The sequence below is a fragment of the Myiozetetes cayanensis genome, unplaced genomic scaffold (assembly GCF_022539395.1).
Source record: "Myiozetetes cayanensis isolate MyiCay16 unplaced genomic scaffold, myiCay2020 scf1, whole genome shotgun sequence".
In the NCBI taxonomy this organism is placed as follows: domain Eukaryota; kingdom Metazoa; phylum Chordata; class Aves; order Passeriformes; family Tyrannidae; genus Myiozetetes; species Myiozetetes cayanensis.
Window position 1 is genome coordinate 127,245,779 of NW_026086604.1, and position 25,598 is coordinate 127,271,376.

The 25,598-nt window shown below is 38.2% G+C and overlaps 1 long non-coding RNA gene across 2 annotated transcripts; it reads right to left on the minus strand.

Moving 5' to 3' along the window:
- Window positions 1–1,586: 1,586 nt before the first annotated feature.
- On the minus strand, window positions 1,587–25,356 carry LOC126639661 (uncharacterized). 2 transcript variants are annotated; one of them, XR_007628856.1, is made up of 3 exons: window positions 24,565–25,356; window positions 22,736–22,958; window positions 1,587–1,734 (listed from the first exon to the last, which is right to left on the minus strand). It is a non-coding gene; the product is annotated as an uncharacterized LOC126639661 (long non-coding RNA). The 2 variants fall into 2 exon arrangements; XR_007628855.1 differs by lacking the exon at window positions 1,587–1,734 and adding an exon at window positions 17,963–18,548.
- Between the last annotated feature and the right edge of the window lie 242 nt (window positions 25,357–25,598).

Consider the following 25,598-nt stretch of genomic DNA (forward strand, 5'->3'; position numbering starts at 1 on the left):
GGGAGGAGAATCAAAGTAAAACTTGTAGGTTGAGACTAAGAATGGTTTAAAAGAAAAAAAAACTCATGCACAAAACTAATTAATTCACTGCTTTCCAGGGCAGGCAGGTGTTCAGCCAGAGGAGGGCCCCATCACATATAACAGTTATTCAGGAAGACAAATGCCATTAACTAGAAGTGTCCCTTCCTTCCTCCATCTTCCCCCCACTTCATATAATGAACATGATGCCATATGGTATGGAAAATCCCTTTGGTCAGTTTGGATCACCTGCTCTGGTTGTGTATCATCCCAACCTCCCAAGCACTCCTAAATTCCTTGCCAGAGGGGCAGTCTGAAAAACAGAAAAGGCCTTGGCTCTGCGTAAGCACTGCTCAGCAGCAATAAAAACATCTCCACGTTATCAACCACCAACAAAGCCCCATACTAGGCACCGTGGAGAATGTTAGCTCTACCCCGGTCAAAACCAGCACAAAATGGTAAGCAGAGGTTTGAGGTGTTATCAAATTGGAATGATGCTTTCACTCCAGTTAGGGAGTGAGGTTCATCTAACAATAATTAACTGTAAGAAAAGAGTCTGACTCACTAGATGTTCACCCAGAGAAATAAGTCTCTGATCAGCTATTTACAGCTTGCAAGCAGAATTGGGCAGACATGCTTATCTGTAATTGCTTTTTTACTGAATTTCCATATTGACTGTAATGTGTATATATATCCCCATAACTCACTGAAATGAAGGCTTAGACTTCGTGACTTACTTTTACAACAGTGTAATCCGGAAGCAACACAGAAGCACACAAAAGCATGACAAAGTAGAACACAAAATGTGACAATAAACATTTAAATACTTCTTCTCACAAAGAGAATTTTTAGGATTGCCTTATGGATGACCTGTAACTTTCATACTTCAATTACAATGGAAATTTTTTTCCTTTGCTGAAGAAATATGAGACTGGAACACCTGTTGAGATACCAAATTCCCCAATATGTAAAAAGAGTTCATGTATGATATACTCCTTTACTGTGCAAAAGAGTAATGTTATTTAAAAAGCTCCTTCCAGTACAGTGTATCACAAAGCACTCAACCCAGAATCAAGGATTTGTGCTAAAATAAAATTGCAGCAGAGAAAAACAATATAAATCACAGCATCCTATTCTGCATTGCACATACTTCCTATTTGGTTCAAAGACATATAACTATTACTCCTTCTCTTAATTAGGATAAAGACCTTTTGCAGAATAGAAACTTGAGACATGTAGAAAATAAAGAGACCACTTAGAAATACACAGTTCAAATACCATGTATTTCCAGAATTACTTAGTATTTTCATTAATTTCCTGTACCAATCCTCCATGAATCTCTAGATTATTTCTTTCAGCACAGATGGTTATAACAAATTCAGTTAGCACAGGAAAGCATAATCTTCACTCCCTTCTTTTCTCTTACTTTCTATGACTTCCCTTCTCTTAGGTAGTTACCATTGTGATATTTTTGAGGCAGTAACGGGTATAAAATACACTCTTTTGCTTTAAAGTAAGTTAAAAAGTTCAGAGCTCTCACGTTTTAACAACTATTTACCTGTGCCAGTTTGAATTCATTTATCCTCTCGTAGGGCAGAACTAGAGGCGGCATTTCTGCTGTACCCATTTTCTCCTCCAGCAGTTGCTCATAAGGTCACATTCCCCAGGCAGGCACTTCTGACACGGACAGGGCTGTGTCACTGCAGTCTGGAGAGTCTACAAAGCAGATCTTTCTGTAAGGTATTGTCCCCAGTAATTTCGGTGACCATACATTTATTTTCCATACCACTCAGTTTCTTTTAACTTTCTGAACAAAACCCATCTCACCTGGACTCTGAGTAAAATACTTCTGTTACAGATACTAAAGCAGGTACAAATGCATCCAGAATCAATGATGCTGAATCTAGAGAATCTGTGCTGGTAACTCACTATATCTAATTTTTGTTTCTTGCTCTATTTCCTCAGTGGTAACAATCTCTTTTAAAATTTGCAGGAGCAGAATGGAGCAAAATGGAGCAGCTGCTGTGTTATATCAGACAGTTTTTTGTAGCATTTTTAATAGCGCATAGAATGTTTCTCACTGAAATTGCCACTGCTGTTTTAAGATCTACTTGATGTTTCATAGAGTATCTTGATTACACAAGTATAGTCTAAGCACACTTATATTTGTGGGTCTGACCTCCATGGGTCTAATCACAGCCTATACTCCTTGCATTCTTGATTGGTAATCAACTTCGTTAAAGCAAAATTTGAGAAATTACAGGAAGCCTAGTTGTTGGATCAAGGAGAAGAGATACAAACCTACTGTGAATACCTGATGACAGAAGAGCCTGTGGGACAAGACAGACATATGAAGAAATAATTTACCCTTCACAGGGAAAATGAACAGGAAAGCAATTCTTAGGCCAACAACTAGTTCAAGAAATCAGAAAGGAGAATGCTTTCTAAGATATCAAAGCAGGAATCAAAGTATCTGTGGATCATTAATGTTTGGAGCATAATGTTCTTTGAAAGGGAAAACAAAAAGTTTGGTTAAAACATCTAATTAGTGCAGAATATTTGGAGGCAGAGATCTTACATTACTCTGTGATAGACAGTCCTTAATACAGCTGATCTGATGAGTCTCATGTCTGAGTAGCAATAATCATGTTAGATAATGATAATGATAATAATAACAATACTACACATAATACCAATCTAAGGGCAAGCTGTGCTTCACTAAAGAGCGGCCAAGAGCCAATGAGTCTGACTTTTTGAAGACCACAAACACTCCAGCAGGTAAAATGTCAATGTTTTATTAGGAGCAACATGCATCTAGATGAGCTGTGATGAAAAATACCAATTTTGAAAGGATCCCACAGCCTTGCCATAAAATATGCATTTCATTTTAATAACTGGAAGAAAAGAAAAAATTAAATTACTTTTCACTCCATGGAAAGACAAGCAGCAAATTCATCCATATAAAACCCACACCAAGTATGCCTGTGACTTTTAAAATGAGCAAACATTGCTCCAGCAGCATTGTAGTTGGATTGATGATGCAGGCAGACACCATCAATCCACCCTGCAGCCCTCTCGGCCCAGCTTCCCTTCAGCAGCAGGACAGAAACCTTCCAGAGGAGACTCTGAGCTTCCAGAGCAGAGAGAGGCTTTCACCTCTTGGGTATTAGTGTCAGCTCGCAGCATCTGAAAACTCCTTCCATGGAAATGCAGCTTAAAGCTGAGTGAGAGACACTGGGGCATTCTGCTCCAATAATACTGTGGGATGGTGGTTTGCATGGAATTTCCCTGTGACAATGTGAGTGTTCACCAAGCAAGATTTTAGATCTGTTGAGAGATCAAGTCATACTGAATTTTTAAGTAATCGTTTTTTAAAAAATGGATTGCAAAAGTGACATTTTTCTGTGTATATCACCCAGTGAGTCATAGCCTTTATTTTCGCCTCATTTTATTGATTTTTCCAAAGATAGACCAGAGCAAATTGATATAATGTGAAAATTGCTTCACAGTATCTTTTACATTATAACAAAGCAAATACCTCTGAGATATAAAGTCAATTAAAAATTAATAAACCAACACGTAAGGAACAAACAGGTAATAAAATATTTGTTCTTAGTTAATGCATACATAAACTCATGAATCAACAAAACAAAATAATAAAATCCCCTGACCCCTGAAATAAAATAACTTCTCCTCTGCAATAAATGTTCAGGCATTTGCATTTGTATGTCATTAAACAAGTAATTCAAAAAACTGAAAAGAAAACAGGCAGGAACAATAATGTAGTCTAGGTATGACTGTACCTCAGCAGAGGAATACCACTCAGTCCACTTTTAGGTAGTATGGCATAATATTATATTTCTGATAATATATCAGAAAACCAGAGAATAGTAAAATGGTTTGGGTTGGAAGGGATCTTAAAGATCAACAAGTTCCAAACCCCTTTGCCATGGGCAGGGACACTTCCACTAGACGAGGTTGCTCAATGACAGAAGCTAAATTGTACATAAATATAAATACTTTGGGACCTTTTTTCTAAATGAAGTTAGAAAGCTTTTATTTGAGGATTGACATCAGTATTCAACAATCATTTAGATCTGAGAGATTTTAAAACCGCCAAGGTAATGTTATCAGAAATGTCAAAGTTAATTGAAAGCAGATACCCTACAAAGTTGTTCTAAAAGCAAAAGAGTCATTGTTCTGCTGTTCCTCCTCAAAGTGGTCAGTTGCTTCCTGGCCCGTGCTGTGAGTGAAAATTCATACTAGAAGCTGCAGACTAGTTTCCATACTTGGAAAAGCACATTAGAATTAATATATTGAATATGTGACTACAGGTACGGATCAGCAATGTGTATGACAAGCCAGAATCTCAGTGTTTGGGTTTTTTTTCCTTTAACACATTCTGAAAACAATTAGAAAACTGAATTACTGCATGCACCATTTCTGCTGCACAAAAGCATAGGTTATACAAACCTGTGACACACTGTAAAAACTATGTTGCAAGTTATCAAATCCCTTTCCATTCTACTCTATGTATTTAAAAAATTCAGGTGGATAGGAAGACTTTCCAGCCCTTTGAAAGTATATCCATACTGCATACTGCCCAGAGGAGAATATCTTGTGACATATTTATTACAAAACTTTGAGTTCTTAGTACCATAAACATTTACTTAACTCATACAGCTGAATAGGATTTGATTCCACATTAAGATCCAGATAGGTAGAATTCAGTGCCACTAGCTAATTGACTTCCAGATCTCATTCTCAAAGGTATCTGTGTCAAAGGTATTAAAAAACTATGGAGAAGGTTTCTTAGAGGAACCACAATAAAAACAGCAGTAACAACATGAAATTAAAGACAACATTAACCTTACTGTGTTTCTCCTTTAAAGGATTTCTCCTTCAAAGGATTTCTCCTTCAATGTATTTCTTCTTCAGTGTTCCATGGCTGAACTATCAAAAATATACCACCAGTTGTCTACAGTCAGTGGTAGCAACAGATCCCAGCTAAAGCTGCTAAATGGTCTGCTGCACCTCTCAGGGATTTATATTTGACAGAACTAAGGCATCAGTTTCTTCACTGGTATGATCAATTTGGATCCTGCCTGTCTATCCAGACACTGGTCTTCACTAGAGTTTTTAGAATTTAACGTTGTGGAACATCCTATCCACTGTCAATTTTGGTTGGAATTAACTAAGTACTTTAAATACTACACAAGGTGGAGAAATGGGCTAACAAAATGAGAAACTAAAACCTTCTTCTTTTAGGGAACCTACCTGATTTCCTTGTATGACAAGGTAACCCATCTAGTTGATCAAGGGATGCCAGTTGATGTAAATTTTTGGATTTCAATAAAGCTTTCGACTGTCCCTCACAGTATCCTTATGGACAAAATGTCCAGCACACCGCTGGATAAACACACCATGTGTTGGGTGAGAAACTGCTCACAGGTTGAGCACAGAGGGTAATAATGAATGGAGTGACATCAGACTGGTGACCTGTCACTAGTGGGGTTCCACAGGGATCCATTTTGGGCACTGTGCTCTTCAACATCTTCATAAATGACTTGGACACAGGACTGGAAGGGAGACTAAGCAAGCTTGCAGATGATACAAAACTCAGAGGAGCTGTTGGCTCCCTCAAAGGCAGGAAAGCCCCACAGAGAGATCTTGACAAATTAGAGGACTGGGCAATCACCAACCATAGGAAGTTCAACAAGGGAAAGTTCCAGATTCTGCATCTGGGATGGGGCAACCCCAAATGTTTGTACAGACTGAGGAACTAAATGCTGGAAAGCAGTGCTGTGAAAAGGGAGCTGGGGGTCCTGGTTGATGTCAAGTTGAATATGAGTCAGCAGTGCCCTGGCAGCCAGGAGGGCCAACTGTGCCCTGGGCGGCATCAGGAAAAGCATCACCAGCTGCTCGAGGGAGGGGATTGTCCTGCTCTGCTCTGTACTGGGGTAGCTTCACCTTGACTATTGTGGCAGTTTTGGGCACTGCAATATAAGAAAGATATTAAGCTGTTAGAGACTGTCCAAGTGAGGGCAACGAAGATGGTGAAGGGTCTTGAATGGAACCCATATGAGGAGCTGCTGAGGTCATTTGTTGTGTTCAGCCTGGAGAAGAGGAGACTGAGGGGAGACTTCATTGCAGTTGCAGTTTCCCTGTGAGGGGAAGAGGAGGGGCAGGCTCTGATCTCTTCTGTGGTGACCAGTGACAGAACACAAGGGAATGGCCTGAAGTTGTGTCAGAGGAGGTTTAGGTTGGATATTAGAAAGAGTTTCTTCCCCCAGAGGGTGTTTGGACATTGGAACAGGCTCCCTAGGGAAGTGCTCACAACACCAAGACTGAAAGAGTTAAGAAGCATTTGGACAATATTCTCAGGCCCATGGTGTGACTCTTGGGGGTGGTCCTGTGCAGGGGTAAGAGCTGGACTTGATACCCTCATGGGTCATTTCTAACTCAGCATGTTCTGTGATTCTCTGAAAATATGCTCAGGCATCTCACACTCTTTGCTGTTCCAGTTCACTTCCTCTCATTGTAACTGCAGCTCACCATCATCAACACAGAAGACCTCAAACAAGCTAGAAGCATCCTTTGATGTCCACCTGACTGGCTCATGCATTAACAGTTTTCACATCTTTATCACATATAAAATACCCTTCAAAGTAATTTTTGGTTGCTAAGGCAAAGACAGAGACTGAGAGACAGACAGCATTAGTTGCTGTTTATACACTGCTGATCTTGCAAAGCACCTTATTACTGACTGAATACCTAAGACATCATAGATCCCAAAGTTGACTGAGGGCCAAACTCTTAAATGCTTTCTAGGTTCAAGGTTCAGATACACAAGATGACTTACTGACACAGCAAAGATGGGCACTGGCCTTTCAGAGCACACTATAATGGAGATAATGAAGAGAGAGCACCAGCTGCAGGTAAATTTTCTGAAGCAAAAGAAAATACAGTGACATTTACAGATTTGTATAGGGGCTGTTTTTCTTAATGTTTTCTTGATTACGCTACTTTTTTCTATTTACTTGAGATAGTAGCATGTCCTGAACATAAAAAAAATAAGTGATGAATGGGGTTTGATGACAGTATTCTGAAGGACAGAATAGAAACTGAAATGGCAGAGTGTTCATTAGAGAACAGTAGCATGGAGAAAAGCTCAAAAGTACTTGTGGGGAAAGGAGGAGTAACGTGAAATTAACTGATAATCAATAAACTGGAGGTGGCTAGATAGAGCCAGGGCCATGGAAAGATCTCTGATCACAAAGTTATGTGCTGTGAATGTCTCCTTCAGTATCACAAGCATCAGTGGGTCAAACTATGTGCCTTACGCTACTGGTAATAGTAGCACATCAGCACCACCTGCTTAACAACAGGTACAAATCCCATAATGAACTAAAGAGAATTTTTTTTGGTAGGAGAAGGGGACTTTTGCTACCAGAGCAGTTACTTCTCTATTGATAGACCTAAGCATTTTAGCAAAAAGCCAGACTGTAAAAGCATGACTCTGGGCAGCATTGTTGTCTTCAGGATTCTGCCACAGCTCAAGTACTCTTACTTCCTTAATGAAGTCACACAAAGCTGAAATAAATCAAAATCTTTTAGTTAAGCCTTTTAGTCTGTGTTCAGTCTGAAGAATCTAAGAGGTGAATCAGTGCATAAAGCTGAGATGAGAGAGAATGCCTACATCAAAGTGAGGAACAGCTCAAAACCTTAAATCAACTCTGAAAAAAAGACCATAAACCTAAATGAACCTGTTGTCAAAGGGGCTCCACAGTCCTTATGCAAAGAACCCTGACTACCTACATGCTAGTTACTCAGAGGTAGCCCTGTTTATCATTAATCAAGATCATGTCAGGGGTCTCTCGTGAGCAACTTATTTCATTGGAAAGTAGGTCTGAAATGGGTCAGATCAGAGCTTTAATGTATATAAATTTATAGTAAACAAGGAGGAGGAGGAAGTGCTTCAGGTGCCAGAGCAGAGATTCCCCTGCAGCCTGTGACGAAGATCATGGTAAGACAGGCGGTTCCCCTGCAGCCCAGTCCATGGAGGTCCATGACAGAGCAGATATGCACCAGCAGCCTGTGGATGAACCCACAGTGGAGCAGGTGGATGCCCAAATGAGGTTGTGATCCCATGAGAAGCCCACCCTGGAGTAGGCTTCTGGCTGGACCTGTGGACCTCTGGAGACACGACTCTGTGCTGGAGCAAATTTGTTAGCAGGACTTGTGGTCCCATGGAAGGGACTCGAGCTGGAGCATTCTGTTTCTGAAGACTACAGCTCACAGGAAGGACCCATGTTGGAGCAGAGCAAGAGTGAGAGGAGTCTCCCCTCAGGAGGAAGCAGAGGGAGAAACTGTGTCATGAATTGACTCCAGCCCCCCAGTTCCTCATTCCCCTGCACTGCTGAGCGAAGAAGATAGAGAATCAAGAATAAAATTAAGCCTGGGAAGAGGAGAGGGATGAGGAAAGGCATTTTTAAGATTTGGTTTTACATCTCATTATCCTACTCTGATTTAATTGGTAATAAATTCAGTTAATTTCCCAAATCAAGTCTGTTTTGCCCATGACAAAACTGCTGAGTGATCTCTCCCTGCCCTTATCTTAATCCACAAGCCTCTTGTTATATTGTCACTCCCCTGCCCAGCTGAGGAGGGACTGGCAGAGTGGCTTTCATGGGCACCTGATGTCCAGCCAGCATCAACCCACAATATTGCTTTCACAAGTTGTAAGAGAAACACTAATTTTCTAGGATGTTTGTTAGAGGCAAGCACTAAAAATCAGGTTAGAGGTGTCCTATCTGTGATGCTTTGACTTGGACAATCACTGTCAAATCAATTTGTTTGGAAAAATGCCTTATATACATATATATATTTCATTCTGACAGGTCTGACTCATGCAACTCTTATGGGAAATGAGATCCAGTCGTGTTGAATTAACTTTAGTAACACCCAAAATAATCAGTGTAATTCCCAGTTTTATCCTGAGCTTGGTTGTGTTGAGGGTTGAAATATAAAACCTGCAGAAATGTTGCCTCCACACATCTCTGCCTCTCCACGCAAGTGCACTCATTTCCCAGAGTGGCTGTAGAGCATGATTCTGCTGCAGAGGAGAACTAGCCCTCAGAAAAGCCACGGAGGAGCCTCTTCAGCCCTTCTATAAACTAAGGGGAGAGGATTCTGAATAAAAAACAAAACTTGTTTATTCAGTTTCTCTCTGAAGTATAGAAATGCTACCTTATAAGAAGTATTTTTCACCGCTTATAGGATACACCTGCATTGCTGTAATTTTGAAGACTGTAAGTTTTATTTGCATTTAGTCTTAGTACACATTTGAAATTTAGGTTCAACCTGTGCTTGTTCATGAAAACAATTCCAAGAAATGTAAAATCTAGGTATGTAGCAGCCTTACAAAAAAACATTTTACGAGTTAGTACAACAGGCAGAGGTAAGATTTGGTTTTAGATTTACCAATTCCTCATATTACTAGCTCTGTGGCAGCAATTCATAAATTACCCTGTATGAACAGTCAAAAATACACCTGTGAAGGGTGACTTTAACCTCATAATCTTGCATGGCAACGGGATGTTAGAGTGGACTGAGCCATAGACTAGGATAATGATCAAAATGCTGGGAGTGTCAGAGATCTGTTTGTCAAGCAAAAAAAATCAACCATCTGGTTTCTGTTGGGAACTGACAACCTGATTCTGCCATTCTTAATATAAGTATTTTATTTCTTAGAATGATACTACTGAATTTAATCAGTAACTGGAGCCTCTAAAAAGATGAGACTCAATCCTCTGCAAAAACAATGTCCTTTTAGTGACTACAGACAAAAATCTTTCAGCCACAGTCATTAACAGTAGAAATGAGACTTGGAAGAAAAGAAGAGGTGAAATTCATGTATCTATCTGATGAACATAGATCTTAATGTTTAAAGAAGATGCACACTTCATATACTCACTTTCTATATGGTGTTGTTTTCTGTTCAACACTATTTCTGTGTTGTTTAAAAAGGCATTTCAACATACATGGTGGATATGAAACTCTGGAGACTACTGAGTTGATATGCCTCTTACTGAGGTCAAAGGAACAAATAATGTTTCAAATATGATGATACAAATAAAAAACATTCTTATTGAGAAAGAAATTGATCAACATTGCTTTTAAAACAAAAACAAAACCGAGGTGAGCTAGGAGGTAGGAAATAGGTTCAAAATTAGCTGTAATTCAGAGTTTATGAAAAATTGGTTAGTACTCCTAGGGGAAAAAAACAAAAATAGATGCTGGGATTACACTTAACACAATAGCAAATTAAAAAAAAAAGAGGACAAAACTGTAATGTTTAAGATTCAGATTCTATGGCTTTTATCAGAAGCATGAACTTTCAGGGTTCTTCATAAATGTTCGGGTATAAAAAACTTCAGGCAATACAACAATGGATTTGTGGCAATTAACTTCCTAGAATATCATTAATTAGGAATAATGTATTTTCATGTATATTCTTACCTGTCTTACAAAAACAGATATGGGGAACTACAGCTATGAAGTAATTTCATATGTTCTGCAGCCATATCTATTTTTATCACTGATTTTGGAAATCTTTACTACAGGGGCTGCCAAAGGTGTTTGGAATACATATCCATTCTCTAGAAAGGAATAGGCTGCTAACTCCTACTTTAGATAATGCATTGGTATGATTTAAATGCTTAGCCATTTCCATTTCCTCCAACTCAGATATAAGAAATACAGTGTATTCAGTCTCACCGTCTGGCTGGTAGGCATTGTCATAGTTGCAATGTAAACGTTACAAATATTTCTAGAACCCAATTTAGTCCAGTCAAAATGTACAAATTGCTATGAGTATATTTTTTTCAAATGCTTCGGAAGCACTGCAATAGGTTCTAGGGGGAGATAGTGGAGTCTTCAACACAAGCATCTTCAAAAACAGTCTAAATGACATAGGACTGTTCATAGGAGGTGTAATTTCCACTTTAGACCTGACTGTGAAGAGTCCCAACTAATTGAGTTTTGAAGATCTCCAAGGTTGGAGGCTTCACAACCTCTTTGTGAAAAATACTGCAGTGCTGAATCACTTCCACCATGAAAAAAATCTTCCTTATAGGCTTTGAGAATGTATCTTCTTGCAGCTTGTGACTGTTGCCTCCTGTCTTCTTGCTGTGCCAATCTGAGGAAAGTCTGGTTTCATCTTCTCTGTAACACACCTTAAGGTAGTCAAAGACAAATATCAGGTCTCTCCATAGTCTTCTCTACTCCAGACTGAGCAAAACGCACTCCTTTAGTGCTCCACCCCCAGACCATTTTACCAGTCTTCTGCTGGACTATCCAATTTGTCATTCCCTCACTTGTTAGTCCCATCATATGAGAGGCAGATCTGGACACAGCACTCCTGATGTGGCCTCAGAAGCGCCTCTCAGCAATCAGCCCATTCTTTAATCTGCAGGTTATTGCTTGCAAGGACACATACTGACTGGTGTTAAACTTGCTGTCCACCAAGGCACCCATGCCTTGCCACTGTCTGTCCTGCTTGTATCTGGCTGTATTTTTCTGTTTAGGATGGAGTTACTATATATATATTCATATATCAAATATATATATAGTATTTACATTTACAAATATATATATATTGACTGATGTGGAAAACCTTTTTTTCTGGAGCTTTTTTATCACTTTACTCAGTTAACATTCTTGCTTTAGTCTTTGACATAATACTGAACATGCAAGCAGATAAACTCTTCTGCTTTGTATACTGAAGTGGGTAAACCCTTTATAACTGTAAGTGAATAAATTCTCTTCACCTGTTTTTGCCCTGAACTTGAGTGCTGTTTTTCTTTACAGTAGAACAAGATTAAAAAATGGGCCATTTATTTTGTACATGGACCTGAGCCTCTTCAATTATCCTTTAAATTTTATCAACCGTTCCTTGAAAAGCAGTTTTTCTAGTAATAGATCCCCATTTTAGCATTCACACCTTAACAGTTCTCAGACCTTTGGAAGATGGCTTCAAAGCCAGTAATCAAAAGTAAGCAGCAAAATTACTTGTTCTCACACAAAGCATAGATGAGTCACAGCAAGTTTTTATCAGTGGCAGCTCTGTGTTGAAGGTCTTTAAAGTCATCAGCTTTTCTAAATTGTGCTGGCAGATGATTTTTTTCTTTTGTCTAAAGTGCTCAGACCTGTTTTTAAAAGGATAGTTAGGAAATGAGAAAATTGATATGAGTGCCTTATTCAGTGCCTTACTTTTAACCTGGTTTTGGAGGGGTCTCCAACAGCAGATCCTGACACTAGCTCTGAAGATAGCATTTTACTGCTTTGACACAGATTTTTCAATTTAGATTCTCAAGAATTTCCTAGGTTTAGAGACAACTCCTGAAGTAAGGAGGACAGTGAAGGAGAAAGTCCTTGGAGACAGTTCCAAGGGCCTTAGGAGACTGAGGCCACTGCAAGTATGCAAATACATTACATATTAATCCCCCTAAAGCTAGTGGATAGGAATGAGCTTTCCAAGGGGAAGAAAGGGAGCAGAGAGGAAAACAGTTAAGCAGCTCAATGCCTATCTTCCCACCTCCTTTGGTACTGTCAAAATTAATTCATTTCGCACTCAAGAGGCAGCATTGCAGCAGGAGAATCTGAAATGTTTTTTTACCAAGTGTCTCCTTATTCAGGCAAGTTTTGCACCTGTAAAATTCACAGGGTTACCTGCTTTCTGTTCCAATCACAGCAACCCAAGGCTGTCAAAGCCTCACACAGTATTTTGCCTTCTGGACTGGTGGGTCAGAATGATACCTGTGGTACCAGGTGTCTGATGCTACAACTGACAGTAAGTTGTCCCCTCCACGCAGTTACATTATGGGGTACAAATGCTGCACAAATGCTGTGCTGGGATGTGGGGTTTTCTACTCTTCCTCTGTAAGAAGGAGCATGATACCAACCAGTTTGGCTCTCAGTTCAAACTTGTCTCTGTCTATTTTCTGCAGCAGATCACCAAAAAATAAGACTGAAAGGAATCTGGACATAAGCCAAAACAAGGTATGGAATGGGAAGGAGATGAGGATTATTTTGTCTGAGATAATTGGGCACAGCAAGGGCTTAACCAGACATAGGAGACAAGACTGTCCTGCAGTACAAACTATTTTGGACTGTATGACCAGTTCTTCAGATCTTCCAGTGAGAAAGTTGTGACATCACACAGATAATCTATTCCTCTCCTTCACTCTGCTTACCACCAAAAAAGCTTCCTGATATCCATCCTTAAATTTTGGTTATTTAAAGGTAAGGCCATGATATCTTATTTCTTACCTGCAGCAAGTAAGTGACCATAATCTGCTTGCCTTTTTTAATGATCTCTTACATCTTCTCTCAGTATCTTTTAGGCTGAAAAAATTTCATTAAATTTTCTTAGCCCATTGTTGTTGAGTGACTGATCACTCTCACAGCTTTTTGTTGATCTGTTTTTTATCCAGCTGCTGTTTGATGGTTGAATATAGTTCTTCAAAAAGAAGCTACTGTCTCATTTAAGGCCACAGCCATGGTCCTCCTTGCTTTCCATCTGGGTCTGATATTTGAAAGCTAAATGAACAGGAAAATGTAATAATTCCTTCCTACAGTTACCTTGCTAAAAAGGACTCAACAGCTTCTTCCCATTGTTGCATAATGGTTTCAATAATTTCATTTTTCTTCAAGAAATTTTCCCTAAGTTAAAACAAATACTACAAATTTTAGGGGCCTCATTCAAAAGTTAAAAGTGCCCACACAAATCCATTCACTCAGAAAAAAAAAAATCTACTTTAAAACATAGTTAACAACCAAAATTGGAAACAAGGAATGCTTTGATTTATTTTCATTAAACAAAAAATGACCATGATCACATGCCTCTTAATATTTTAATGAAAGTTTTAAAAAATACAAGACATTTCTAGCCACAAAATTAGCCCTGAAACAAGTTTCAAATTTCATTCTTTAAAATATCCAATATATACATTTCAAGAAGAATACTATATGATTTCAAAGACTTATCATATGAAAAATGCATCTTTACTAATGACTTGGGAATTAATTTTCTTCATAACACATTGTACCCTATGAAAAACCCTATTGCCTCCAAATCTCTGACAATTTTCTACTGAATCTGAATAGATATTTAGAAACAGCATTTTCTCACTCCCCTACATAACCAAATCTCTCTTCAGTCTGGGGTTCCTAGTTATCAGACACTAGCTGGGGTACAACAGCATTACTGACTGTTTGTTCAAGATACTGTATGTTCCTGTTTTCCTGCAGGTTTTCACAAAGAGCTTTTCCTGTGAAGCTTTCTCCCCTAGCTAACTGCCCTTTAAGGTTTTCTGATTGCCTGGATGCCTCAGGGTCTGGTTGCTTTAAACAAGGCTGGCCATTTTAATCTTTTACATTTGGTGTTTAAAATGCGCGAGTGAGCGGAAACTCTTCATTCCCAGGAGCAAGGTGCATGAGAGATACTTACTGGCTGCTGCCAGGTTGCTGGCTGCAGGCCAGGACCCACTGCCTTTCCTCAGGGCAGGACCGACAGCATCCCACTGACGTGAGAGGAAGCAATCCAAACCAAGCAGCTCCACAGCATCCGCAGGAAGGACCTGATTGCCTCTATCTTGTGCCTGAGAGGCAGCAGCTCCTGCTGAGTTCCTGCTGGCATTCTGAATGCGGCCACATTCTCCTCCCACAGAGTGGGAAAATAGGTCTAAATTCACATCAGAATGGGTGGTATGGCATGCCATCCTATTCTGCTTCAGTCTACACGTGGATCACGCTAACAGGAAAGTGTTATACGGTCCTGATTCAGTGAGTGAATCTGTCTTCTCACTATACTAATGCAAATTAGACAAAGCCACTTTGAAGTCATGACTAAAATGACAATATGAAACAGGCTGAGTAACCCCCCAAAACCACTTCTGTATCCCATTCACAAAAGCTGGGACAGTCAGGCAGCCATCAGCACTGAGGAAGAAAGAAACCTGGCATGGATGTTTTTGCAGCTGACATATTCTGAGATACTATAAGGAGCAGAGCAAGACCATTGTACAAATGTTTGTGGGCTTTCCATTTTTCTGTGAAGAAGTACTGCACAGAGATTTTAATATCACTCAATTTTGCATATGCTTTGCTTGGAAATGTGTTCATGGAGTACACCAATTAAACACTCATTTGCAGTCACCAGATTTACCCATTATGACACAAACTGCATTACCCAGTACTTCTCCCCCAAATAGCTCCTATAAATGTAACAACAAATCTTCCTAGATGAGCTGTATTAAGGTCTGTTGACACAGTATGATAATGTTAAATAGCAACAAGAAAGAATTGTATCTGTGAACCATAAAACCCAAATGTTACACAGCTAATTTTGAGGGCCATGGCATGATTGGAAGACCAGGAAGGGAGAGAGCACATGTTGAAGGCAGCTGACAGAGGTACCGAATGCATACATTTGGACTATCAAAATTAAGAAATGTTGGGAGACCTCTAGAGACAAATACAGGCTGACTGAAGCATCCTCTGGGCTCTCCTTGATGTAGCTGTGCTCTCCCTGGTGGTTTCCATACTAACTTTGCTCATAGCAGGACACACAGAGTAGTTGTGGGTCAGGAATCACAAATCATCTTCATGCAGGGAAAAAAGAAGACTCGAGCCATGAACAAATAAGTTTCCCTCTCTTAATTCTTAACTTACCCAACAGCTTCTCTTACTCAATGCTAGTACACTGTTTTTATCTATCTCAAGTAGCTTCAAAGGACAGTAGGGAAAGGAAATTTCATAAAGACAACTAAATAGAAAATAATTCAGATACAATGACAAAGATGTTATAGACATCTTAGACAAAAATGAAAGGGAATGGGTTTCCAATCTATGACTGCTAAATTAGAAGAAAATAAACTTTTATTTTAAAAAAATACCAAAATCTACAACCAAAGTTCTCAAAGTAGAATCAGTAAAGGACTTTCAGGGTCCTGGAACAGGACTCATGTAGGATTCCTTATCACATGTACAGATTAGGATCTTCAGAACAGTGAGCCAAAGCAGATAAGAAGATAAACAGGGAGCCATAATATTCACTCTCTTCAATGTGCAACAGCCTTTACTGGCTAGTAGGAAAACACAGGTGACTGGGATGATTTCTAAACCTTTTTGCCAGCTAATTTACAATGCTTTGATAATGGAGAGAACTGTCTTGCCTTTTGTGTGGCCTAAATGAGTCTCAAGGAAGTCAGTGTGTCTAAAGCAAGAAGTGAGTATTCAGCACAATTGGGACTTCAGATGAACTTTTCTGAGTGATGGAGCCAAGGCAGCATAATACATCATCATGTCTCTTAGAAATTACAAGAAAAAAGTGTTTTGATTTCACCTCAAAGTTATGAAGCAATAAAATGGTGACTGATTAATACATTGTGTTCCCGGTGAATTCAGTGTTAGACTGGACATGGGCTTCAGTGGAATCAGGATTGGAGAGACTGGCTGTATAATCTCAGTTTGAGATCTGGTAGTAAGTAACAAGGAACATCACTGATACAGTCCTCAGTCCCATTATTTTAAGGGGAAAAAAAAAATAGAAGTGTCATTTAAATCAACTAAATGAATTTTAATGTTGCACTATCTCTATATCAAGCTTCAAAAATGTCCGCTCGCTTTGGAATAGACACTTCTAAAGCAATATTGTATTGTACAACGCCTGGAAAATCTTTGAATACTGTTGAAGCTGACAGGCTGAGGTACTGGGAACTGTACTTTTCTTATATTCTGGGCCTTGTTTTTTTGTTAGTTGGTTTGGCCTTTGGCTATTGTTTTTCCCCCCACAAATATATATACCAATATCTTGAAAAGAAAACAAGTACTAGTCGACTTTAGCAAAAGGCAACAATACCTACAAAATAACTAAATTCCACAAACCTAGAGTATGGAATATGAGGAAATTCCTCTCCCTCACGGTCTTTCTTCTCAATGTGGTATTTTGTCTGGTTCCTTATCTACTACTCAATCCTAACAAATTATGAAATTAGGAACTTCAATATTTGTTTGTTACAACTATTCTTTTAGTTACGTAGCTAAGTAGCTAGTAAGGCATGTACGTAGTTACTCTGAACACTCAACAAGTTGGTAAGATATGTTCAGTTTCATATTAAAAAATCCAACCAACTTTGTCATCCGCTTCCTAGAAATAGCATAATACAGTCAAAAGTATAGTAAACCTCTGCTCAGCATTTCTGCTTGCCTCTCTTCATCCTTCTCTACAAATGTAAAGGAATAGCAGAAGTTATGCTCTTGAACAAACGTTCTCAGTCGGTTACACAAATCCATTTTTAGAAAACTAAGTAAAGTGCTGTGTTTTTTCAGAGGTTATGTAGTGGTGACGTCGATTAAAGTATCCCCGTCATCTTTCACTAAGGTATCCCAATTGGACATTTTTCATTTTGCCTCACTAGACTGATGTTACATCTTCCCTGCAATGGTTGCTGAATCAAAAGATTACCTCCTGCCCTGAATGTTGTGAACTCAGAGGAAAGAATCCTTTCCAAGAGACTTGGAAGACATCCCTCCACTATACAAGCTTTCAATATTTGGACTGTTTTATCATCTGAACTAAACACATTCTTACAGTAAGAAAATTCATCTTCATATAATGGTTTTCCTCTGGGCACAAATATCTCTAGAAGTTTCATAATAACTTCAAAAAAGAAAATGACAAATCAAACAAAATCTGTAGTCTCCTCTTCCAAACACTGCTGCATTCTCAACTTTGTCCTGAAAAAAATCAAAACATAAAGCAACAACAGCAAAAAGAGCAGAGACCTTCACCTTACAGGAAAAAGTTTTATTAAATCTTGAATAGCTAAAAGAATATATAATGAACATTTTATAGTTTATACTGGGAAGTAAAATGAACTTGCATAAGTTCAACTTGCACTGGCCTTCATGCCCTTGTTGTTATTAAATGACATATATTATACTGGTGATGTGTGACTGAAGCTACTCTGGGAAAAAGGGAATTTTATCCTGTCTGATTTTCCTTGGAAGGAATTGAAAACACCTTTAAATTAATATCCTAGACCTTTAATAGGAATTGTGTCATCTGACATATATTTCATACCATACACCATCTAATGCTATTGCAATAAATAGAATCACTGTTAGAAAGAATGAAACTCACAAATGTTTCTTTATGGTTTAATAAATTAATCAAATTAAATTTTTATTTATTTAATTAATCAATCAATTTATTTTAAAAATAAAAATAGATGGTTTCATTACAGTTTAATAAATATAGAAATAATATTAGTGTTAAACACTTTATTTATTTATTACAAGTTACTGACCATCAGTTTCCAACTCAGCTTCTAAGGACCCAACCTTGTAGAGAAATGTGATGGGATGAGCCAGGTTCCATGTCTTAAAAAAATTGATTAATCACTAGGAAAAATCATCTGGCAAAGTGAGTTCAGTGATATTCCATGTAGAAAGATGATGGTGGCCTGCACAAAGGATCAGGATTTGCATTAGATTAATACGCATTCAAACTGGTCCCACCACACCTCTAATGCTGACCTAGGAATTCCCTCTTTGTAAAGAATATACAGAAATTGTAACTATTGAATTCATACCATGTGCTCAAACCAGGACCAGAAATTTTAAGCACATCTCTCTCAAATCTTCTTCTGTGATTTGCAACTTTCTTTATATCCAGCTAACACTGCTCACATTTAACTTGTGTTCACAGTTCTGTTGGGGAGATTTAACTAGACAACAAATGGATCAATAATACTGCTAGAATAAAGATGTAATTGTGTATATGTGTATGAGTGAGTGGTGTAGGGAGGGGTGAGAGTCCTGGGTATATTTGCTGCCTGAATTTGAATTATTTTCACACTCTGTAAAACTGCAAGTTAAGTGATAAAAATCAGGCTATGGAGAATTTGAAAAGATGAACCTTGTTAAAACCCTATAAGGTGAAGCACAACTCAGAAAATAACAGTGCTGAAAGCATGTCATATTTTTAGTTTTAGTACATCCCAGCAAAAAGCAACAGTTTAAAAGATATTTCAGCTTAATAAAATGCATTAAAACCATACCATACAGGAAGTTAGAGCAGAAGATTTACTTTCCAATTGCAATTTATTGGCTGAGACATTTGTTATTTATGTACAAATTTCAGATTTTTCACTTACTGATACCTGAAAGAAACCTTTGAACCCTTTTTCCAAATTTCTTCCACAGCCAAGATGCAGAACACAAATAGAGAAGATATTGTAGGCCAAGAGTGAAATGCATCAGCAGTCTTCTGATTGAGAACTTCTAATACTTTCGCTTTTTGATACACAGCAGTAGCTAAAATGACTGGTTTGGACTTCCAAAGGTGACAGGTCCTGCATTTCCTCCCTTTCCAGAATATTTTTTTCCTTTCTAATAGCAGTGTGCTCAAATACGAAACACAGAGGAGTATTTTAGACATAAGTAACTCAAAGACTTCATGATGATAAAAACTAAGGAGAGGGTTGTACCTCAAAGCCATAAAATTTATCAAGAATGGAAGCAGAAAAAAGTGCCAGAGAAAATGAGACTCCTCTGGGAGATGTTGTTACATTTTAATGCCTAGAACCTCTAAAGCCAGATACTTCTCATGCCTGTGTATGCATCTGCTTCAACTGATTGAAGAAGGACCAGCCTTACAGTGCTTTTTCAGAAATACAGGACTGATCTAGGACCCCTGCATGTGATTTCACTTATGTATTAGGGGAAAAGGAGATGCAGTTAAGGGAGACCTCATACACAGCCATCTGTGCCTCTGCTGTACAAACTGAATTAGGTTCAGATGAAGGTAAGCAATGTTTTTATGCTCAGACATTTCCCTCAAGACTTGTGTTCTGTGTTTTGCAGTCATCTCTGAGTATCTCACCCTCAGTGACTACGTTTAGTTTCTATTAGAAGTTTGGTTGCCAAGATTTAAATGGGCAGCTGTTACAGGAAAAACAGTGTCAAAGATATTCAATTAATAACACTACTGGAATAAATATGTACTTGTGCTTGTGTGCATGTGTGAAGAGAAATGAGAGGAGAATAACACCCAAAACGAGAAGGTGAATTTGTTATGTTAATCAACATAAGCACACATTTTGTCTCTGTAGAGCTTTCCCTTTTCCAGGATAGCATTTGTCCCCAATTGCATGCAATCACCTACTTGTTTTGTCATCAGAATCTAAATTTAAATCCTTTGAGATGCAAAAATTCTCATCCTGCTTTCTGTACGTGCTGTATATTTTCAAACCTACTCATAATTATGCTCCCTATTCCTTACAGTAAGGTTAACTATAAAGTAATAGCTCATGTTCCCATGCTAGTCAAACCCTCTAGACTAATATGGGTTATAATATTGATGCTGGATGAAATACTGAAAATTAGTCCCTACTCCACAGATCTTACAAACTGCAGAGTCACGGAGAAGCAAAGGCTAAAAGGAAATACAGATGTATCTGGACAAAAACATTGAACTTTTTCCTCTTCAATTCAGCTGCCCTGTCCCTCAATATTGAATAAAGGTGGTTACACATTTGAAATTAATTCTGAAAATTTAATCTTAAAGATCTAAGAAAAAATCCATCAGATTTCTCCTCTAATATCTCTTTGTGATACTGATAATCAACTGAAACATTTCCCAAATTCCCTATACTAGATGACATTATGGCCAAATATGTGTCAGGCCCCTCCCTTCACATTGTTCAAGTACATGAATGCATATAAGGTCTTAATACTGGTAGGCATTCTACTGATCAGAGACAGCAGTGTCTCCCTCTAAAGTTCATGATTAACACCTCCATCCTGCAAACATTTCTGCACCCAAGTCTATGTCAGTCACTCCTTGTGTTGCTGTGGGAGAACTTTCACACCCAACACAAGATTTCTACACACCACTTGTTTGGAGGGGGTAGAACTTAATTTTAGACAAACAAATTATGATAATGAGAATGATTAAGACTACACTTACTGTCCAGAGCTGGGGTTTAGTCGGTTATGTGTCTATTACTGTTATATTTTCTAAGCAATGAGACTTCTTAAGATATTAATCAGAAATAGAAAATCTCTGTCTAGCAGAGTAAGGATTTGAGGTTGAAGTTCTCTTTTCTTTCCCAAACCAATATGACATTATAACACTGCTTTAGTTTCACTTAAAACATATATTGAGGGGATAAGCAAAGCCTTAATAATACATTGGTCCCAGGTCATTCTTTCAAAGATAGAAAATGTTATCTGTATGAAAACACATAGGTTAGTCTTGAATATTAATAGATAAATTCTTATAGAATCGTAGAATCATAGAATAGATTGGGTTGGAAAAGACCTCCAAGATCATCGAGTCCAACCCCTGATCTCCAATTACTATATCATGGCACTAAGGGCCACGTTCAATCTCTGTTTAAAAACCTTCAGGTATGGTATTGGAGTTATATTACCTATAACTCCAAATAATGTGAAAAATCTCATATTAATTATTAAATATTATTAATACTCTCACTCATTAATTAATGTAAAACTTACATTGATGTTTCACATTATATTACATTTACAGTGATGTAAGATGCTTACAAGTATGTATGATTTATTAAATATGGATGCTGATGTAGACATTTCATAAGGCTCTTGAAATAGTTTCCAGAGAAAATTCATGTAATCTAGAATATTTTATGGTTTATATACTGTACATATACCAGAGAGGACACTTCTTTCAATTGTTGATGCATTTAGTTCTCCTGAAAAGCTCCTCTTTTTGATGTTTGGCTGAGATTCTCTCTAGAACCATATACAGCTACACACTGGCTTAATGAGGCCCAGGGTATTGAGTTCCAAGTGAAGATGGAAAATAATTGCTCATTCTGAGGGAATCAGGTGCCCACTCTTTGGAAATGTTCCCATTGCCCAGATTTTCATTATCTTATTTGCTTTCCCTTTCCTTCCTCTATACAGAGCAAGCAAAGCCCACTGTGTTTTTGCTACCAATTACTGAGTGTTGTACTAATGAAAACATGTATTGCTAAATTAAAATAGTATCTTCTATAGAAAATTGAATATATTATAAATACTAACAACTGAAATGTCTCTATTTTGCTTATTCTTTGAAAACATGAATACAACTAATTTTCTTGTATTTTTCATTTTCTATTTCTTTGCCTTTGTGTCTGCTAATTACTAATTACTGACTCCTAATTACTGTTTTTCTAAAAAAAAAAAAACAACTCAAACCAAAAACCCACACAAAACCTCTAAAAAAATGACAACAAATTCTCGTTTAGAGACGTGTCTTTTTTTTGCCCCCCTCTTATTTCAAAATGTTTCAGAGAGTCTCTTAGAATGTCCTGAGATGTGAACTGTGGAATCAACACTCAGACAGATTAAATAACATAAATTAAAACTAGAAATTTAAGCAAGAAGACAAATGTAATTACCCACGGGTTTTTTTGTACATTAAGAAACTGAGATTACTGTACATTGAGCAACTGATTTAAATAAATCTATTGTGACATTAAGACAATTTGTACAGCATTCTAATGAGGTACCTGATCTCAGATAAACAAGTAAGTCTTGATTTTCAGATTTCTACAAGCAAAGCTAACATAAAATTAAACACGAACCTTTAATTTTGGAAAGGGCTGTCTTAAAAAAAACAAACCTTGCATGACTTGATATCTTCAGGAATAGAAATAGAACACTGTTCTGTTCCTCCAATAAACCTAGTCTAAATTGTTCATATGTCTTCCAGCCACTCGAGCACTTCTATACTTCTCCTGATGTTGCCTTTCATGTTTGGAATGGACTTCTTCAACTGGCAGTAGCTTCATAAATCTGTTTACCTGTGACTCTTCAAATCCCCAATTCCAGAGTGACCTCTCTTTCTGAAAATTAAAGAAAATCATCTGGTTAGGATAGCATGGCCTGAACAGCAAGTATAGCCACTCCATGAATTTCCTCCTCACAGAGCTGATTTGTTTGCAAGCAGTCAGGGTTAGGAACCTGCACTGCTGCTGATAATGCTGTAACTATTCACAGAGTTTTCAATCAAGTCACTTCTAGGAATGCAAAGTCATGGTTACAAAGCTGTATGCAAAAGAATTAAATATTCCCATGGAAGCCTTAGAGGTGCTGAAGCAACTTATGCTAAAGCTAATGGCAAATTCCCATTCTTTTCACTCTGAACTGAATTAGGTTGAATTTATTACCATTTTTGTTTAAATGATGTCTTTTACTCCTTCCAATTTTTATCTGAATTTTGAATGTAGCTCTCACTCAAATGCATTATTTATGATCTGTTTATCAAAGCATACAGCATGCCTCCATGGTCTTTTGCAGACAGCTCAATGCTCACACTTCCCATGCTTCAAACAAACTAAATCTGAACAAACTCTTATTTGAAGATACTGTGCTCTGGGTAGTTCCTATGGGGTACACCATTCCAAGACAGATAAATGGTGATAGGAAATAGTTCACCTCCAAACAGCTTGCAATGCAGGCATCTGAAAAAGAAAACATCTCTACCCATTCATGGAAAGCTTATAGGTCCATCTGGGAACTTGGATTTTTCTTTCAAATTCTGCACCTGACCAAGAAAATTAAGACAGTGCCTTTTTCACAAGTGACATCCATACTTGCACTACTGTTAGAGAAACTATATTTACAGGAAAAAAAAGATGATGCAAACAAGACAAACTACAGAAATGAACAACTTTCCATACTATATGGAAAAATGTTTTCTCTCATAACAGAATGAAATCACTGAAATCTTGCAACCAGGTTTGGACTTTCTTCACTTTTCATGTACAAAGCAACACTATAATATCACAACATAAACCACTGTCTTAGCCACCTCTCTTGTGCAGAAATCAGTGTTGTAATGACTCCTGAGCACAAGCAGAAATAAACCCACCAAAGTACAGTTGATAATAATTTTCCAGTGGTTATTTATAGGCCTGATCAGTATTTTATACACATGCTAAATAGTAACTACTCATGCTTGCAGTCCCATGGGGCACAACAGAATTGCTTATAGCAGAACAAATGGGAAAGTGCTGCTTCTGTGTGCAAGGTAATGGTTAACAAAATGGAAGTTTACAAAAAAGCACCCAAACCTTAGGAAACCTATTTCCAGATTATGGGATGACAGATTTATACTTCAGCAAATGAACACTACTCACTAAGAAAACAGAGCAACATACAATCTGTTTTGAAATAAGCATAAAACCATTCATTGAAATGTGATGCTTTCCAATCCTAGAATGAACAGTATTAGTCAAACAACACACATAAAAAAAAACCCTAAATGGGTGGACTATGGAAGAAACTACTGATAAATAGTCCATCACGTGTATGCATCTAATTCAGTTGCTTTTTCTATCTTTTAAAGCAATCTGTACCTATTGGGTCATCCACTCACTCACACCCTCCCAAACCTCTGGAAAAGAAAATATTCCAGGCTATCAGGCATGAAAAAGCTCTCTATTTTACCTCTTTGCTGCAACGACAGGAAGGGGGATTCTTCTGCTTTCCCTAGGCTTCAGCTTAAGGTTTTGCTTCTCAGCAGCTCCTCTTCCACAAACATCTCAAGCACTTAGAACCATGACTCATCCAAGCCCACCTAGGGACAGCTGTAGCACAAGAGGGACAGGACTGCAGTGAGTCCATAGGGGTGCTGCTCCACGGTTCCAGACCTAGCACAGCTAATGAGAACCTCCCCTAACTTCACTGTTCCTACCAGAGAATGCTGTGAAGCAATTGTGGCTTTATGAAAGCTCATAAAAGCAAATTCCATTGTTTCTCCTTATTTATCTGCAAGGATAAAGGGTGAAACCTACAGCAAAAGTTTGAATCATAAAGGGATGATGATTTACATAAGTATTCTTTGAGTGTCTCAACTTTTATTACGGTTTCCTATCCCCTCCTGTATCAAGGAGGACAAGTTTATTTGATGGTATTATCTAATGGCACTCTTTTATCAGGTCCTGGAAAAAGTGGCAAGGAGTTCCTTTTTCTTGGAACTTGGTGCATGCTAAGCCCAGCACCTCCTTCTCAGCACAAATCTCCCTTGCTCCTTTCCCTCCTCAGCATGGCCTGTGCTGGAGAAAGGCAGCCAGCTTGGTTTGCATGCAGGTTTCTGTGAGCTTAAAGGCAAGCTGTAAAATTTGACTGTAATCTGTAAGAGAAAGCGGTAGGTGGAAGAAAAACACTTGAGAACCGCTTCGCTGGGAGCTAACTTTTCATTCAGAAGTAAGCCAGGCAACTTCAAAGCCAGTGTCAAACTTCCTTTTATTTAATGGAGCAACACCCTTTGCACAGAAGGACAAAGAATAAAGCTGTTCTCGGCCGGCTGGTGGTACCTTTTGAGCAAGTTTGTTTGCCTCCTGACTCCATCTGCTGGGAAGACACCCTACTACCTGCTGTACACACTGACACGTTTGTCAGGAGTGCTGAGGTGAATCACTGTGCATTCGCTCCGTCTCTCAGCCTCACTGTGGCTCTCTGGATATTTAAACATTGGGTAG